This window comes from Petaurus breviceps, unplaced genomic scaffold (genome assembly GCF_028583685.1).
Source record: "Petaurus breviceps papuanus isolate PSGF00001 unplaced genomic scaffold, PetGlider_PUasm1.0 90808, whole genome shotgun sequence".
In the NCBI taxonomy this organism is placed as follows: Eukaryota; Metazoa; Chordata; class Mammalia; order Diprotodontia; family Petauridae; genus Petaurus; species Petaurus breviceps.
This window is the reverse complement of record NW_027187349.1, coordinates 13,577,293-13,594,958: the sequence shown is the minus strand read 5'-3', so window position 1 is coordinate 13,594,958 and position 17,666 is coordinate 13,577,293. Positions and strand designations below refer to the sequence as shown.

The window sequence follows — 17,666 nt, the reverse complement described above, 5'->3', positions numbered from 1 at the left end:
CTCTCTCTCTCTCTCTCTCTCTCTCTCACACACACACACACACACACACACACACACACAGGGTTAGGTCTAGAAGACCTCCAAAAATACATAAACCAGCTGTAGGCAAGAATTAATCTTTGATTTAACAATTGCTTGTTTGATAATAAGAACCAGGTTACAACAATCCCACACCTATTCCAATGGCTATGCAGTCTACTAATAGAAAAGGATACTCTGAGAACATATCATATTCCTTATCTCATTAGTCTAGGGATAAGTAGTATTGTAGATTTATCTAATTAGACTCTTTATAGTTCATGTCTCTACCCTCAGGAAGATTCTGTCCTCTTTCCTTCACTGCTGAGTTTCATTGGAACTAATCACATGAGTATAGCATAATGGAGTTGACCTTCCAAGCATGATTTAACTAGATAGGTAGACAGGTAGATAGATGATAGATTGATAGGTAGAAGACAGTCAAGATGATGGATAGATAGATAGATAGATAGATAGATAGATAGATAGATAGATAGATAGATAGATAGATAGACAGATAATGCATGTGTGTGTATACACACACACACACACACACACACACACACAAAGTTCTTTACTCATCATCATGAACTCAAAAGGAAAAAAAATCAAATATACTAAAGCCAAGCTATAAGTCCACCTAAACCCTTGAAGTTCCAACGATAGACTTCAAATGCTTGTAGTTAGATCTCCTGGTTAAAAGCTCCCCCAAGAGTTATCAAGTATCTCCCGAAATGTCCAGCTCACAGTCAAATCTCCAGGAAAATCAATGTCTGTTAAATGCAATTTTCAGGACCCAGGAAATCTCCCCATTACTTTTCTTCACTCACTGCTCCATTGCTACCAGTACCTCAGTGGTTAATGCCCCAATGTTATTTAGCCTACAGATATCACCTTAACATCACCGATAAGCAATTAACATCAATTAAATTTTATAAAAGGATATTTTCTGAATATATATAGAAGGAATCAAAGTACAAAAACATCCCTCCCCCCCCAATAGGTGACACTATCCTCTCTACCACCTTAGTCCCTAGGAAGAGTGAGCTCAAATTTAAAGTAGTTGTTGAACATTCACCCCAAGTTTATTTCTGTGTATGGCATTGCTGGTGGATAAGTTACTTCCTCACTTGAAGGATATAATGTCTCAATGTTCAGGCAGAGTCACTGCTGGTCTAGATCCAAAAGGTGACTCTTCAGTGTTTCAAAGGCTCCTCACCCAACTTGGGTACAACAGCCAGGATCATCTCTGCCATGAATTCCTGTTCCTGAACATCTGGAGGATTTCAGATTTTTTTAAAGGTCACAGCCTGGTCTACATCTTGGCGTTTATTGACCTCAGATCAAGAAAGACCAAATGCAAATGGAGAGGCCACATGGTCACAGTCATGTTGGTCCAATGGCAAGAATACAAGAGCCAAAACAGTCACCTCTCCCCAGACCCAGAGGCTTACAGCAATTCCTCTTCCTCACTGGCCACCAGAGAAGAGATGTGAACTTTTGTATGAATTCTCCATTCCAGTTCAGTTGCCAATTAAAAGCCTTTTTTCTGCACAGAGTAAGCAGACAGGAAACACTTAACACAATACTTCTGCATGCTCTGAACGGAGGGCAGAACTCCTTAGATTACATATACTTCCAGAAGGAGGATCGCCAAGCCACCCACATGGGTTCACAGAATCCAAAGTCTTTTCAACTTTCTCCAGAGTCTCACTAATGTCTGCTATCCAAAATATATTTGTGTCAATTCCCTCTATACTTTGGTGATTCTCCTTCTGGAGTCATTCATAAATAAATAAATAGTCAAAGTTTTCAAATGAAGGAATACTAGTTTGCAACAACCATAAATTATCCCAAACACTAATAAGAGAAACACAAATTATAACAGCTCTGAGGTTCTTACCACCATCAAATTGTTTAAGATGGCCAAAAAAAAAGGAAAAGGAAAATGATGATTGATGGAGGGTCTACAAAAACACAGGCACACTCACTTTTGGTGGTGCTATGAATTGATCTAGTTATTCCGGAAAGTAATTTAGAACTAGACCTAGAACTAAAAAGTCATTAAATTGTGACCCTTTGACCCAAGAATGACACTACCAGGCATGTATCCCAAAAAGAAAAGAAAAAGGGAAAGAATCCTTATGTGCAGAAATATTCACAACAGCACTTTTTATTATATCAAAGAACTAGAAATAAAATGGATGTCTATAAATTGGGAAATTGCTGAACTAATTATAGTACATGAGCATAATAGAGAATTGTTACGCCATGAGAAGTGATGACTAGTATAGATTCAGAGAAATCTTGGAAGAAGTTTATGAATTGATATAGAGTGATGATATTGTTGGAGATTGTGAACCACCCTGAGCAGAACCAAAGGAAGAATTTATAAAAATGAATACAACATTTAGAGAAAACCAACTTTGAATGATTTAAGATCTTTGATCAAGGCCAGGACCAACTAGATTCCAGAGCATCAATGTTGAAGCATGTTACTCACCTGAAAAAAAGATAATTTATTTGAATCTGATATTATATATATATAATAAATCTATAATATATCTGAATATACCTGAATACCATAATACATGAGAGGTGCAGAATGAAACATTTATTTTAGACATGGCCAATGTATGGACTATTTTTGCTCGACTATGCTTATTTACCATTAGGGAGTGTTCTCTACCACCACCACCCCAAGATGGGATGGGAAGGGAAGGAAGGAATAAGCATTTATTAAGTATCTACTATGTGTCAGGTACTATGCTAAGTGCCTTACAAATATTGTATCATCAATGCTCACATCAGCCCAGGGAGTTATGTGCTTTTATCATTCTCATTTTACAGTTGAGGAAATGGAGACAGGCAGAGGTTAAGTGACTTACCCAAGATCACACAGCTAGTAAAATGTCTAAGACCCTATTTTAATGCAGGTCTTCCTGACTCCAGGCCCAGAGCTTTATCCAGTCCATCTAGCTGCACAATATAATTGGAAAAGAGAGGAAAGTTGGTGATAGAGGTGCACAGCAGGCAAGAAAAGTGTCATTGAAGCATTTTTCAAATGCACAGAAGAGAAAAAGAAAGAAGTTCAGAGACAGATGCAATCAGGAAAGCTTTGAAATGATGTTGAATTTATTATAAACTTTTTAAAAAACAAGCTGTACTAAAGATTCTTGGTTTCATATGCAAGCCTCTTTTTCATTTTTTGTATATGGAAATGCCTATGTTCATAAAATTCAGAATTACAAAAAAATAAGATATTACAAAATAAAATAAAATTATGGAGTTAGACTACTAGATAGTCCCTGTAAAGCACTAAATCTGATTATCCTAAAATAGTAAATAAATGCTAAATGTTAATTTCATGTTGGCAAAGGTCACAATGTTTTCTATTTGTCTACTATCTTTAAAAATAACATACTTTATAGATTACATTCCTTAAATAATATATATTTTAATGAAATACGGGTGTGTATATATGTTTGCATTTGCATGTGTACTCACTTGACTATAGACGAAAGGCAATAAAAACAGCTTCCAAACAAGACCGTACCTCTTGGTGGCCCATCTAACCAAGTGTCCTAATCACCTAATGCTGTCTCCTGTGAAACATTGCCTAGTTCACAATCACAGGAAGTGCTTCCAAGGAGTCATCTTTTGCTTCCCAAACACACCCTTCTAAACAAACTTTAATTTCATTTTTTCCCTCAAATTCCACTTGTTGCTGATGTTTTGTTTCAGTCACAGCACAACTTTAAAACATTCATTGCTGGTGCTGAGAATCAATATACTCATTTAACTACAAAGAATTAAGAAAAAAAATGGTCATGACTCCACTCTTCTCTGGCCTCAAAATTAATTCTTCAAATTTTATCTTTTTTTCCACTTTGGTTTATTCTTCATTTCATCTTTAGATTCTACTTCTGCACAAACAGTTTTAGGCTGAGTCTTGGAATATGCTGAAACAACCCAATGTGGGTTCTCTTCAGCTTCCTTCAAATGCCATAAAATGATTTCCCAAGAGTTACAGTTGTCAGTCTTAACCAGAGCAATGTTTTTCACTATGTATGATGACAAGATTCTTCCACGGGTTCCAGCTCTACCACTATGACCTGAGCCTGCCAGAGGAGGTTCAGGTTTGTGAGACTTCAGAGGACCGAATTTATCCTTTTCCAACTGTTTCCTTCTACTTCATTGATGTGGCTTGCGGAATGTAGGCAGTGCATGAGGACTTAATGATGTAGTCCTGGGTTAAAGTCTCAGTTCATTTAAGTCTTCCATTTGTTTTTAATTATATATAATTTTTCCCCTCTAACTCTTGCTAGGATCATAATACACTTCAGCCAATGCATTTTCAGTTTCACCCATGATTTGGTTGGGCTTGAGATGCAACAGACAGCATACCACATTTGCATTGGTGACATTAATTTCATATGCTTCATGGAATGTCTGGTGCTCAAAAAAACCCAAGCCTGCCACTGCAATGTTCCTTTCTAATGGATGTTCCAGTGACCAAATCTTATTATCTCGACTGAAGCAATAATTGGTTATTGAGTAGAAGGGAGCAAGATTTGAAGCTGAAAAAAAAGTGGTTTCTTAAAACTGTTGGATGCCCTAAAGTTTTAAAGTGTCTTCTCCTCCTCAAGAGGCAAGGGCAGTGTCATCATAGGAAAATGTCACACAGGAAGTATTTGTGCCAGGATCATGGGCCTACCTTCAGTGGAATTTCATATAAACACTCATATTTCCGTCCCAGAACTGGATGATTCTATCCTGGCAACTAGTTGCAATGAGCTTCCCATCTCTACTGGATGTACAAGTGGTTGGAATTACTTTTTTTCCCTGAACTGTTCCTGATTTAAACATACTTTCGTACTTCTGATGATTGTCCACATCCCAGGTTTTCACAGTCCCATCACTTGAAGAAACCAAAAACTCTTCCTTTATTTGGGGGTGCCAGAAGCCAGCTTAAGCGCTGCCATTCGATCCTTGGTGTTGGTCATGTCCACAATATGCTGGTCTCCTTTCATACATTCCATCACTAGGAAGCCATTTCTGTCAAGTGCTTTGGCCTGAGAGTTTCCAGACACCACAAGAATCACATCTCTTGTGTTGCTGTACTGTAGTGACTTCATTTGGTGACAATCACAATGTTGAACGGATCTGAAAGCTTGAAGGGAAGCCTCCATTCCTACAAAATCCTAAAATTTAACATCATGATCAAATTCTCCTGTTACCAAATGGGCACCTGAAGGGTCCAGACCTAAGGCAGAAACTGTTTTACTGCCATGATGCAGAATGATTTCATGAGAATCAGGAATTTTTTTGACAGGGTTTCAGTCATATTTGATTCTTTGTGACCCCATTTGGGGTTTTCTTGACAAAAATACTGGAATTGTTTGCCATTTCCTTCTCCAAATTTGACAGATGAGAAAACTGAGGCAAATAGTGTTAAGTGACTTGCCCAGCGTGAAACAACTAGTAAATTTCTGAGGTCAAATTTGAACTCAGATCTTCCTGACTCCAGGCCCAGTGCTTTATGCTATGTAGTTGCCCTTAAATTCTACTACCAAACAGAATATAAAAGCAAGGCCTAGGAAAAGAATACATGGCACTGTCCTGGAAAAAAGTGAGGAACACTAGGGTTCAAAAAGAGGTGATTGGGCAAGAGTGGCTAAGAAAAAGGGGTTGTTTTAGCTACATTGGAATAAAGAAAGGGCTAAAGAAGGGATGATACCTTTGCTTGGTGTAGATGATATAATGATAAAGCAGCAAGGCACCCTGAGGGACAAATAAAAGGCAGCATGTGCCAAGCAAGTCAAACTGCTGCCACCACCTTAACCTCCATTTCTGCTCCAACTTGAATAGAGACAGTCTGGGCTCTGGGCCCTAAAAGCCTTGGGAATACCTATGCTTCCAGTCTCATGTTCCACATCCAACACCCCATGGACATGTAGCCTGGAACCTGCTCCTGCAGATAGTATAACTACATCTCTTGAAGACCCAGGAAAGAAAGTTCTTGCTACCAAAGTCCTTGGCACTGCCAAATGGCTCCACTTCAAAAACTGGTATGACTGTGGAAATGAAATTTTAAAAGAGTCATTACCATCTGTTTTACTGATGTATCCTAATGACTATGGGATCTTTTCAACTGACTTGCACAAAAAACCTTCCATATGGGTTGTTTCCATTAGAATGTGAACTCCTTGAGATCAGGAACTGTCATGCTTTTCAATTTCTATCACCAGCACTTAGACATTGTTTCCTACATAGTGAGAGTTTACTCATTATTTATTTATTCACTTATTCATAGTAACTGTCAACAAAAAGAAGGATGAACTGCTCAGTTCCTTTTTTTATTTTATTTTCTCTTCCACAGAGAATTGTCTTCACGCTGGAAATTACAGGAGAAAAATGATGATCACAGAACCAATACTCAGTACTCAGAAAGGCACACATGTTATTTTGGGTAAATAAAGAGATATCAAGAGAGACCCTGGAGACCACTGATGATTTCAAATCACCTGGTCCAGATGAACCATATCTTCAGGTACTTAAGGACCTGGCGGGAGTCAGAGCTGAGTCACTCAGAGATACATGAAGTTTTGGAATATAGAAAAGGTACCAAAAATTTGGAGAATGGAAAATGTTCTGATTTTAATAGAAGGAAACATAACAGTCTGAAAGCTATATGCCAGTGGGTTTGATTATTATTATTATTATTCCAGGGAAAATTCCAGAATGGATCATCAAAGGGATAGTTGACAAACATTCAGAAAAGAAAAAGAACATGTCATGTCACCCTAACTTTTCCCCTTTTTTGGTATGATTATTAAACTTAGGAGAAAGGAATATTATAGATACAGTTTCCTGGATTTTAGCAAAGTTTTTATGAAGTATTTCATATCATTCCTGTGAAAGAAATAGAGATATATGGACCAAATGATAATAATAATGATATATTTATATGTGTAATGATATGATACATAATATATATGATAATAATTATAATAATGGATAAATAATTAATTATACACCAGACTCAAAGAGAAGTTGTTAATGCTTCAATGTCAGTGTGGTAGGAGTTTTACAGTGGGATACCCCAAGGTTCTGGATTTCACCGTATGCTTTTTAATGTTGTTGTCAATTATTTTAATCTATATACAGTAGAAGAACTAGGGAAGAGACATGATTCTAATGTCTCTATGCCAGGAATTCTTCATCTCTAAAATATTAATTAGTATGAAAGGTTAAGAGACAACATAGTATAATGGAAAGAGTACTAGATTTGAAGTCAACAGACTTGGGTTTGAATGCCAAATTCATACATTTATAAGCTTTGGTGAGCCCAAGTGAGTCAATTCTCCTTAGTTTTGTTTTCTGTAAAATGGGGGTGACAATATTTGGACTACTTAACTCTCAGAGTTTATATGAAGAATATGTTTTGCAAATCTTCAAGTGTCACATAAATGGAGGTTATTATTTTTGTTAATTAGTACACAGTTGTGAAGGCAGGTACAAATGGGTATCAGTGTGCTTTACCTATTTCTACATGAAGGAAGTTCTCACCGAAGCACATCTTCAAAGTAATTACCTTAGAAATGGCAGAAGGACATCAGTCATATCACCTTAGAATTGAAGAACTTTGAATTAAAAACTTTTAGAACTTAAAGGAAATAGAGATATTAGTATAGATGTGAATGGTATAGATATGTATAGATGTGAATATTTGTGTATGTGTTACAAACATATATTGTTTATATACATAAGTATAAAGTGTGGGTATATGTATGTGTACAGATAGAGATGGATGGGTGGATGGATGGATGGATGGATGGATGGATGGATGGATGGATGGATGGGTGGATGGATGTTTGGATAGATAGACAGACAGACAGACAGATACAAGACCAGCAGATCACTCTGTGATGAGTGCAGGGTTTTTCTGTATAGGTGAGGAAGTAGCATTCATCCTTTAGGATTTGGGGTGTTTGCCCTAAGGCATGGCCATTCTTCCCAGACCACACTTTCTGCCTCCCATCAGGTGAACCCAGGAAGTATGACATGCCTTTAGCACATGCTTATACTCTACCTTTCACTCTAGAGGCTGGAGCTTCCCTGAGAAGCTTGCCAGCCTAAGTTACCTGAGTCTGGCTTATCAATGATTCCGTAGTCTAGAAGTAAACGGTCCTGAGTCTTTGTTGCATCTGTCTCTGCTATTTCAGAGCTTAAATGAGTTACTAATAAAATTAAAAGAATAAGTTGCTGTCTCAATTGACTCAGATCCCAGTTTTTTCCTTTTGCTCAGGAAAGGGGAGAAAGGATTAGGAGGAAGAACAGAAAGCCTTGCAGACAGAATAGTTTCCTTTTGTCTTTTTTCTCTACCACAAATGCTACTCAATGGCTCCCTCTATTACAATCCCTGTATGCAATTAACATATGAATCACAAAGAAGTTATTATCAGTCTATTTTATATGCAACAAATCAGGAATTAGAAATAACTTAAAGAAATAAAGAAATCATACAAAATGCTTGCCAGTGGCATTGGAAAGGGTAGGAAGGGAATTAACCCTCCCATCCTTTTTATAGATCTCAAAAGTGTTACCACTGCCAGAAATCTCAGTTTATTCTAACCACCCCCATAAGAGTTTGCTCCTAATGAGGAAAAGCTTGGGAGTCCACTGTGAACTAACTAGCAATGCCCGGATTCTAGTCTCCAAAATCACCTGAAGGGCTTCTGTATCTACTACTGTTGAGTTCAAGATGCTGTCATTGCCACTCTCCAAATCCATACTCCAATTGGACTTCCCATTCAACCCTGCAAGCCTTGCTCCAGACATAAACCTCCTCAAAGCTTTGCAGTATCTTCTATGTCTGCCAAACAAACTACTGCTCCTGCTCCAACAATGCTCAGTTCAAATTCTCCTGACACAACAGAAGTAAGCCCCACTGCTCACACTCACAGTCATGACTGCTTCAGAGCTTACCATGGTAGAAAGAAAATTACTATCTGTTCATGACTGTGATGTCCAGAATTCATACAGGTAAGTTTCAGAGCCTTTCTAGAACCACAGAGAAATCAGTCTGAACACCTGGTTATACATAGAAAGTTATGTCCTTTGAGGCCTCTTCCTTCTCTTAAATCCAATAACTCTAAGTTCCTTAATTCCAAGTAATGAGCCCATTATGCTTTTGATGCTTATAATTATTTGCTTCAATTTTTGTTTGATTGGTTCTTTAAATGCCTACCTAGGCTTAACTGAAAAATAAATGGACTTTTCCTTTAAATCCACACAGCTCAGATCTCCAAGTTCCCACGTAGAAGTCATTGAATTATTTCCAAACCAATAAGCCATTTGTGATCAGGTGAGTCATGGTGGTGGATCAATGGCCACATGAAAGGCCACATTTCACAAACCTAGGGTACTCAAATCCAATTCTTTTCCTGGCTGCCTTTCTGAGTTTTCCATCACATTTTTGTCTTAGCGTTTATCTGTACAGTCCCAGCACATCAGAGTTTATTGGGAAAATCTAGAGTTCTAAAAGAACCAAACCCTAGACATCTGTGCAGAATCTGATGACCTAAACATCTTCATAATTTGGGGAGTCTAATGATTTGAGTAAGACTAGAGAAGCCGATAGACACCCAAATATAACCTCAGGTGACCTATGACCAACCCATTTTCACCCCCATTTAACTTCCAGTAATTCCTGGGAGTCATTTGTCATTTCTCTGCACCTCTTTCTGTCAGTCCATCTGGAGAACTGAGAGGTGAAAAGAAATTTGACCTCAGGGATAACCAGATGGGGCATCTGAGAGGGGTGTTCCTAAAAACATGTCAGAATAGGTTATAGATAAGCAGCTGAAAAAAGAGGGATTTTCTTTTTAAGTGTGTTAAGAAAACAAACATTTGTATAGCTGATTGGATTTTGATTTTCTCCTAGTATTAAAGCTAAATCTCTCATGGTCCCATTTATGTTAAAAAAAATCCATATTTATGGACTTCTCAATTCATTTCAATCTGGAAACTGGAGCAGAATTCTAGCACAGTATCTTTCAAGAGTATTCCCTTTATTGCTGACCTTTGCAAAGCCAAAGTCCTGATTCTGGGGATGTTAGTTTAGTAAAAATAGTTATTTTTTTAATGTTACTTCTCAGAATAGAGTTTTGCTTGAACAAGAGTTAGTGGTAGTTAATGATAGCAGAGAGAAAATATGGCATAGTGGAACTGAATGGGATTCAGTAGAATGAAAATGTATTTATTAAGTGTTTACTATAAGCAGAGAGCAAACAATACAAATAGGAAAGTCATATAGTCCCTACTCTCAGAGAGATCACACTTCTGAAGAGAGCGCATAAAAGAGAGATCAGTTGTCTTTAAATGCAAAGGTGTGGTGATACTTAGGTTCTGACCGAGAAAGCAACAGGGCAGATGGCAAAGCCCCAAAGACCTTGAGAAGAGATGGAAGGGTACATAGTCCTCCATCAAGAAGAGAATGGGTCTTAAGGGACAGAGGGAAGTAGAACTCTAAGATTCCTTAGTGGAGATGGAGATGGAGTATAGAGTATAAAATACAAGCCTTGGCATCAGGAAAACCTGGGTTTCGTTTCTGTCTCTGACAGTATATGACCCTGAATAAGTGACTTAACCTCTCAGGGCCCCAGCTTTCCCTAATACTTTTAAGTCACAAAGCATCATGCTCTATGTTAATAGAAGATATATATGTTAATAGAAGACTTTCCTGTGTCAGTGAAATCCCTGTTCCAGTTCAAGGGCGAGGGGGGAAATTGTAACATTCAGAGTCCTAACTGTGGTAGGGTAACTGGAAGTTTTCCCTAGGGCACCAAAATTTAGAGGGTGTTGACAGCTCTTAGGCTTCTTTAGCAAACAGAAACTACTAGGCTTAGCACCTATTTGGCAAGAAAAATTCTTCCCAGTTTTATATAGCACTGATCCCTCACCCAGTACCAATTTCCCCACAGTGTCTCCATTGAGGTCTCCATTTCCCTACCATAGGGCAGTGCATGGAGGCCTCTCCCCGATAGACCTTCAATCCCAGTGTCTAAGGTTTCTTATGGTTACTTAGCATCCTGGTTTATTGCTGAATGAATGTATAAGCTGAGGGTTGATAGGACACTGTGAAGCCAATCAATTATACCAAATGATGAAGGACGTTACAGCTACACTAGACACTAAGGGCTATGAAAGCCCCAGAGACCACTTCTGTAATACAGACACAGGCAAGTCAAAGGACATGCTCTGGTTCACAACCACTGTAGAAAATTTACATTTGGTCTCCACTACTCTGTGGTTTCCTAATGTACCAAGGAGACTAGTTGAATCTAGAGACACTAGGAGTCCACAGAAGAAGATTGCAATACCCAGAAGAAATCACTCAAACCCCATATCTTTCTTGACGTTTCATAGGACCAGGAGACAAGTTAAGCTATGAGCAGAATATGTCCACCACCATTCCATAGCTAAAGTCCCTGCCAGGCTTGAAAGAGGACCTTGAAAACTGGGGGCACCATGAGCATTAGAACCTTACCTCAAGAGGTTCTCAATGTATACCACCTTTGCTAAAGCCTATATGGCACTTTAGAAATCTGCAAGCCAATAAATAGATATACTCTAGATCATTCAGTAGTTGGTTCACAATATTTAATATAAAAATATTTCTCAGCAATTGATATATGTTTCTTCATGACTATAATGCTAATGGGGATTTGAAGATCTTCCCTGTTCCTTAAAAGGCTGAATGTAATCACATGGAGTCTATGGTAGGAGGAGTTTGATGAATGGGTGGAGCAGGAAGGGGTGGAATAAGAAATGAATCAGAGCACTAAGTATGGAGGAATGCAGGCAAGTATAGATAGCGAGGACTGTGAGCATCTGTTTGTGGGAAGGCCTGAGCAGGGGGAAGGCTTTGGGATAGTGTTATTTCCTACAGTGATAAGGTATATTAACTTCTTTGTTGCTATGATGGATTTGGTTTTCTGGTGTTGGGATTTGGCTTTCTGGTGTCTGAATAAATGTTTTCTTTCAGTCTTCTATATGGAGAGTCTGTTCAGAACTATGCTGGCATATTCATAGCCACTGCTGGTGCTGTGAATATTGCCTTGTCAATACAGTGCCACTGTGAGTTGTATTTGAAAGCATTAAGCACACTGTCATCTTTCCTTTATGAAAAATAAAGCAAAGAATATATGGAAGTTGATGTGAAACATAGGTATATCGGATTTCTCCTAGATATATCATAAAGGCCAAATTAAATAAGACTCAATCCAATTGACTGTATAAGAAAAATCCAAGAATACTAGTCCTATAGCTCACAGATCAAGACTCAAGTCAATTTGGACAAACTATTTTCCAAACTAAACCACACTTACTTGTGCCTTAATAGTCATAGCTAGTGGGCAACTAAGTAGCACAGAAATAGAACACCAGGCCTGAAGTCAGGAAGACCTGATTTCAAATCTGGCCTCTGATATTAGCTGTGTGACCCTGGACAAATCATTTAACTCTGTCTGCCTCAGTTTCCTCACCTATAAAATGAGCTGGAGATTGAAATGGCAAATCACTCCAATATCTTTGTCCAGAAAATCCCAAATGGGTTCACAAAAAGTCGGACCCAACTGAACAATACCACTAGTTGCAACTTATGTCTCATAGTACATTGGAAAGGATTCTAGATTTGGCGTCAAGAGATGCTAGATTTAAATCTTGTCTCTGAAGCCTATTACTTAAGTAACATTGGGCAAGCCATTTAAATTCTGCAGACCTTAGTTTCCTCATATATAAAATAAAGGGGTTGAACTATACTACCTATAAGGTTTCTTCCAGTTATAAATCTAGGTTCTACAATCTTTTTTTTTGGAGGGGAGAAGGTAGGGCAGTTGGGGTTAAGTGACTTGCCCAAGGTTATACAACTAGTTTTGTGTTAAGTGTCTGAGGTCAGATTTGAACTCAGGTCCTCATGACTCCAGGGCTGGTACTCTATTCTCTGCACCACCTAGCCATCCCTGCAATTTTCTTTATTAAAGATAATCTTGAGTGATAACCAACTAGTCTTCTTAGGGGCAAGGAGAGAAAGGGAGTAGGGACACATCCAGGGGGAAGAGGGGAAGAAACAAAAAGTATATGGTCAATAAAAAGGAGACTGTAGGATAATAGATTACCTGACAACATGAAAAGTATCCATCAATCAAAAAGCATTTAATAAGTGCTTGCTATATATCAGACACGTAAGTTGCCCTACTATTCTCCTGATTTGACAGAGTATTTCACTACTACAATTAACATATTTCCCAGATTAATAGAAAATCTTCAATCTAAATTTATGCCTTGTCATGTAGAATTATTGAATGTAACCTTGCATGCTGAATTTAAGGTGCCCTCCCAAAAACCTACCTTTCTCAAGAGTTATGGCTTGATTTTAAAAATTACTTCCAACTGAAAAAGCTTTATTGAATTAATTTTATACATCTTCAGAATTCATTGCAAGAATAGTTTGGGGAAAGGGATTATGAGGGTGGAGCAGGGGAGTAGAAGAAGAAAAGGTTATCCCCCTTCTCAAAAGGAAAAGAATCAGGGCCAATATTTAAACCAGTATTTATTTGTGTGACCAAAGGCTAGTCAGTGGCTTAGCAACTGCCAGAAAACCAAGCACCTCTCAGTAATATTTCATTATATTAATGGAAACAATAAATAGAATCCCATTCACTGGTATCAGGATTCCATGCGTATTTGAAGCAAAAACTGTAGACTCCAGTGTCTCACATAATTGACATGCCTTTCATTCCAATTTTCAAAGCTCAGGGTGGGACTGAGGCAAAGGTAAGAGACATTTCCAGACATGAGCACTCAAAATTCCATTGCCAAGATGAAGGAGCAGCAGCTGTCTAGTAGCATTCAGCAGCAGCATAAGGGCAGATACACAAAGCTCAACCCCAAAATGGTGTGTATAGTTTGTCCTTTTACCTGGAGCTGCTCCCCCCTTAATCCAAGCCCATGGAGAATCCAACTCAATTCAACACAGTGTAAGGGGGAGTTGCACAGAGGATGCTTAGAGATTCCTTGAGTGATTCTGGCAGAACATAAGTATGTGATTCAGCTCTGTGAGAGTTCAGTGCTTTGCTAGAATTATACATCATAAGCATGCCTTACCTTCTGTGGACTGACAGATAGCAAATCCTCCTGCGGCAAATGTAAACCCCAGAGTATCCTAGAGAATTCAACCAATAAATTGTACTGGAACCAAGCCATTATCACAACATACACTGAACCATTGCCCACAATCACCTAGACATAACATGATTCATAAAACACTAAGAATGGTTTTAAAGATCAATGTTGCCATACCAAATGATGTAAAATTTCTGACCTACATGGGACAAAAAACTATCAAAATAGAGACCTAACAGAGAGGATCAGAGTCATGTGGGAACAGGATGAGGTGCACATACTATAGTCCTATGTGCTACTAGACTGATATGTTTTCGGCGAGTATGTAGTGGATGAGCTTACATCCCCAAACTTGTATTCAATTATAAAAAGCAGATATTCTATCCTTTTGTGCAAAAGAGCATAGACCATTTCATATGAAAGAATCGTATCAGAACAACAATTTAACTCAGGATTGTTTCTATCTGAATCTCATCAAAAATTATGAGGAAAAAGGTGATGATAATGATGACTGATTACTAATTGATGATCTCCAAGTTACATGGAACAAAAAGCTGTTCAGAGACATAAATACAGCAAAAGAAATCAAAATCATTCCACCTGTTACCAGAGTTGTACAAAAGATACATTCAATAAAGCTGCAGAAGATGAACTTATATCTTAATATAATATTCTCCTATAAAACACTTACTTTATCCTATTGTGCAATAATCACTGTCAATAAAATTAGTATGCACCTCCTATGTGCCAGATATACACCAATAGTCCATAGAACACTTAATATAAAAGAATACTAGAAAAATTGCTATTTGTTGCAGAATTAAACCTATCTGAACTCTATAGAAAAATATTAGAAAGACTATTTTCCATAACAGCAATCATAATAACTTAACCAATTTCTTCTCTGATGAAGTCTAATCCAGTATTTTTTTTTGCATTAAAATACATTTTTTATATCAATGAAAATCGACCTTACTCCCACCTCCCCTACTTCCATTGGAAAAAAAATAGAAAGCCAGAACCTACAATAAAACATGGATAGACAAACAAAACAAATTCCCTCCTTGGCCATGTCCAAAATACTTGTGTCTCAGTCTATATCCTGTGTCCATCAACTCTCTGTCAGGGTTAGCTTGTGTCATCATGAGTTCTCTGGAAATGTGGTTGATCATTTCATTGAACTTACCTTTAAGCAGAGGAATCTCATTTATTGCCAAAAAAAAAATGACAATGCCAAGGACACAGAGACCAGTTATATGTTTGTGTATTTTACATGGGGAATTGACAACTCATATTGCTCAAAAAATTAATAAACATTGCTAGAATACAATATATTAGCTGAGAAGCAAAAAGGGTTTGCTCAAATGTCCCAGGCATGTAAAAAGCAATTCATTATAGAATCAGTGACTAGTGAATGAGCCATCCAAAAGCACCAAAATATTTCCACCATTTTTATAAATCATCATAAAACCTTGAACTTAGTTCCTCATTCATGGCTTAGTTGTGTGCTGCCAATATATAAAACAGAGCTAAGCCTAGTGACAATACTAGAGAATTTAATGTCCACATGATAAAAATATTCTTTTTAAGATCTACCTCCACCATAACAGTGTCTAGAAGAATTAACTTCTTACAGCAAAATAGTTTAAACTTGCTATGTTTGCTAGTCTTAAATCCATTATCCTTCCAGAATAGATCTGACTACAACTTTTATGACAAAGAGGGAGTTATTCCAAGATAGCATATTAATCGATTCATGCACATGGATGCCATCAAGTTATAGTCTTCCAATGAAAAGCAAAACACCTTGATCTTTTCCCAGAAATCCAAATTGCTTAATGGGAAGAACACATTTAGGACAAATGACACATATGTAACATACACATTTTTTGGAACTTTAAAATTAAAATGGATGATCGATTTAGAAAGTATCAACATAAAAACCCACTTAGTGTTATTGAAGTACAACATCCCAAGACAGTTACAGAAAAAAGGAGTAAGAAGGTAAATATATGCTCTCAGAACACAAGAAAAGGAGGTTAAAAAAATTTAGAACTGTTTCTCGATCAAATGGACCTCATTTTGCAGACCAATAGTAACAAGAAATCATGTGTACATAAGTTTTGTCAAATGTAATTAAAACTGGGCTTATAGATTAATACAGATTGTACAGAGAAACAGTAGAAACTGCAATATATTACAGGAAGCTGCAATAATTTACACTGCAAAATACACAAGACACAACCTGGTGGTCAGAATTATACATCAAATACTTGCTATTTTCCATAAATTAATAGTTAATAAAGACCTGGGGTATATGAATGGCAGAGTGGATACAGTGCTGGGCTTGGAGAAAGGAAGACCTGAGTTCAAATCTGGTTTCAGACACATACTAACTGTGTAGACAAGTCAACTAAATTCATTTGTTGTGTTTTTCCCTCAATTTCCTCAACTGTAAAATGTAGATGGGAAGGTGGGTGGTACAGTGGACGAATTGCTGAGCATTAAGTCAGGAAGACTCATCTTCATAAATTCAAATCTGACTTTAGACACTTACTAGCTGCATTACCCTGGGCAAACCATTTGCCTCAGTGTCCTCATCTGTAAAATAAGGTGAAGAAGTAAATGGCAAACTATTCCAGCATCTTTGCCCAATAGGGTTTTCTAGCCCTTTTAACTAAACAAACCGAAAACGTCTAAAGGAATTAAAGGTTTGTCAGTAAAACAAAGCAGCAGGTCATAAATGAGGTAGACAAGTGACATCCAAGACCCAGAAACAAAGATGTGGAAGAGACCAGAAAATGAGAGTCAGAAGACTTAGAGTGGAAAGCCAGGAAAGAAGTGGAACAGGAGGGAGACTTCCCAAGGGCATTGTATATCATTGTTGCTGTTCAGTCATTTTACAGTTGTGTCCAACTGTTCATGATCCCATTTGGGGTTTTCTTGGCAAAGATGCTGGAGTGGTTTGCCATTTCCTTCTCCAGTTCACTTTACAGATGAGGAACTGAGAAAAACAGTGACTTGCCCAGGATCACACAGCTAGTAATTGTCTGAGGCTGGATTTGAACTGAGGAATATGAGTTTTCCTGACTTCAGGTCCAGCACTCGATCCACTGTGCCACTGAGCTGCCCTAAGATAATACTAAGACAAATAATCATTGATTGATTAAAGACCACCAGTGGGTAGGAACCCACCACCTGCTAAGGAAGTTCATTCCATTTTGGGACATCTCTTATCTGTAGAGATTTTTACTGACCGCACCTAAATGGGCCTCTTTGCAATTTCTACCCTCTACTCCTACTTCTGATCTATAAAGCCAGGCTGAACAAGCCAAATCCTTATTCTGTGTGATAGCCTTTAAACATTTGCACAGAGCTATCACATTCCCCCTGAACCTTTTTTTCTCCAAGCTAGGCATCCGCCATTCCTTCAACCAGTCTCACATGACATGAACTCT

The 17,666-nt window shown here is 37.8% G+C and overlaps 1 pseudogene; it reads right to left on the bottom strand.

Moving 5' to 3' along the window:
• Window positions 1-3,891: 3,891 nt before the first annotated feature.
• Window positions 3,892-5,387, bottom strand: LOC138147888 (WD repeat-containing protein 70 pseudogene; annotated as a pseudogene).
• Between the last annotated feature and the right edge of the window lie 12,279 nt (window positions 5,388-17,666).